Source organism: Echeneis naucrates, chromosome 14, assembly GCF_900963305.1.
Source record: "Echeneis naucrates chromosome 14, fEcheNa1.1, whole genome shotgun sequence".
In the NCBI taxonomy this organism is placed as follows: domain Eukaryota; kingdom Metazoa; phylum Chordata; class Actinopteri; order Carangiformes; family Echeneidae; genus Echeneis; species Echeneis naucrates.
Genome location: NC_042524.1, coordinates 317501 through 320000, shown reverse-complemented (window position 1 = coordinate 320000; position 2500 = coordinate 317501). Strand labels below are relative to the sequence as shown.

Genomic DNA, 2500 nt, shown 5'->3' with positions numbered 1-2500 from the left:
TTTCACTGACTCATTTAAACTGAAGCAAGATGACAGAAATACATTCAAATTCTCCAGCAGACTTGACCTCCAACATGAACTTCACCATTTAGAACACAGGATCAGATCCTGATCTTAGCATCAGGACTGGTTTCCGGTTCTGTCCATGAAGTGAGCTGACAAATCTGGATCTTGTTGGTTTGCTTGTCCTCATGTTTTGAGCTACATGAGGGAAGGAGCTGTAGGCAGGAAGTCTTCTTAGTCCTGAATAATTGATGGAGGAGCTGCTGGAGTCCTGCTCTGAAGCCGCATCTGACGGGACTCTGACCAGAATCTGGTTCTTTAAAGATCCTGAACCACAGTCAGAGCTGAGAAAGAACCGGTCCAGCTTCTATCAGAGGTTCAGTAGGCCATCAAGGCCGAGTTGAAATGAGACACTTTAAAGGTTTGTAGGCAGTCTCTAACTCTGGACCTGGACTCCTTCCTCTGCTGCCTCCTTTTTTACTTCCTTGCTGTCCTCTCTAACTCTGTCTGTGGTTTCCTTGCTTCATCCTTTCCTTTCCTATCTCCTTCATCCCTCCAACACTTAGCCTCCCGTTAGTCTGTCAATCATCTTCATCCTCCGGTGATGATGATGTCTGTGTGTCTGTGTGTGTTATTAATGACCTGTGTGAGTTTTCACTGAGTCATTTTCTATTCAGGCTTTTAACATGATTAACATGGTCGATCACTCTCTCTCTCACTTTCCATTTCTGCATCACTCTTCAGAGGAAATGAGGAGAGGACAAAGGAAAGGAAAGAAGGACTCTAGCTACTGACAGACGGATGTGTAACATCTGGTTATTTAGTGTAAACACACGCAGACAATGTGTGTGTTGACAGAAAATGAAACTGTGACATCTGGATGTTTGTCCTGTTACTGAAACAGGTAACACTTACTCGGCCTGTCTGTCTCTACAGGATTGATAAATCCTCAGCCAACACTCTGAGAGTTCGTTGAGTATCAGCAGATGACACAATAACACAACAAAAACAATACGACGTCACAACACAAGAAGACAGCCTCATATGAAACACAGACAGGTTTAGTCACATTTCAATCATTTGTCACATCAAACCATCAAACACACAAACTGCTCAGATCAGCTGATCTGAAATGAGGAGCTGGTCCTCCTGCACTGAGCACAGGACCAGACCTGGAGTCCAGATCTCCCTGAACTGGTCCAGGTCCTACATCTGTCTGTAGTATTTAAAATCAACCATCACTCTGTCTTTAACCATCCTGCTGAACAGGAGGACCAGGTCAGTGTCCACACTGTCCTCCATCGTCCTCTTCCTGGAGACGTAGATGGCCAGTTTAGCCTGTCCCAGGATGAAGTTGATCATCTGGCTCCTGTGTTTGGTGGCCCTCCTGTACCTGAAGCCCAGGATGAAGGTCTGGAGGGAGAACACCTCTCCTCCTTTCCTGAGCAGTATGTCCAGCAGGGAGAACAGGGGGCCGAGCCGAGGACACTGGGAGAAACAGTGGAAGATTGTTTCTCACGAGGGCTGCGTTCAGCTCCTCCACAGTCAGCGGGGCCTCCAGCATGATGTTGGATGCTGCTGTCACCTGTGGCAGGCTGGAGAGGAAGGCCGCAGCCAACATTCCAGACACATTTTCCTCCATCACCTCCATCACCTCCTGGCCTTTCCCTGTCTGTCCATTAACGTTTTCTGCTGTTGATGTTACCTTAACAGGTGAGTCCGACTCACCTGTTCCCTCCTCTGTGTCCCTGTTTCCGGCGGACCCTGATTCAGGCCGCCCTCTCCAGCCATCGGAGCGCCGGTCCCCCCTGTCGGTAAGTCCGAGGCCGGACCACCAGCCACAGCCAGAGGGCCCAAACCCAGACCGCCAGCCGGTCCCCTGGCCTCGGGGCAGGCCCGCACCAGGTGTCCCTCCGGCCCACATCCAAAACATTTCATGGTGTCAGATGTAACAAACACCATGTATCCGAACTATGTGGACCTGTCTCCTGTGACACATGCCGCAGCTTTGGGGACTTACAGCCCAGTGGCACCATTCTAATGGGCCCGACCATCTGCCCGTACCGGGACAGGGCTTTGTCCACCTTCCGAACCTCGTCCAGGAACAGGACCACGGCTCCGTTAAGAGAGGCTATCCTGAGGCCCTGCATCAGAGGGGAGGGGGGACAGACAGACACAGCAGGAGAGAGACACCCTGTGTTGTGTGTTCATGGCTGTTTATCTGGTTACTCTCATTTTTTTAACTGTTTTGGTGCATTTGAGGCCTTTTCTCAAGGCAGCCACATGCTTTTTTAGCCTGTACCTTTTTTTTTCCATCCAGTAGGTCCACCCCCACCACCTTCTGCAGGGTGGTCACAGACCGGATGAACTTTTCCAATTTGGGGAAGAAGTCTGTAATATTAACCTGTTTTCCAAAGGTTTTGTCTAAAAACTCATTAATGTCCCTCAGAGAGTAAAGGTCTGCACTCTGGGAGACACTCTCTGCTAAAGACAGACA

General features: G+C 49.6%; 1 protein-coding gene across 3 annotated transcripts in view; it reads left to right on the top strand.

Annotated features, from left to right (window-relative positions):
- The window catches only part of LOC115053922 (rap1 GTPase-activating protein 2-like), a 10487-nt gene that overhangs the window by 424 nt on the left and 7563 nt on the right, over positions 1-2500 (top strand). The gene's annotated exons all lie outside the window — the stretch shown is intronic.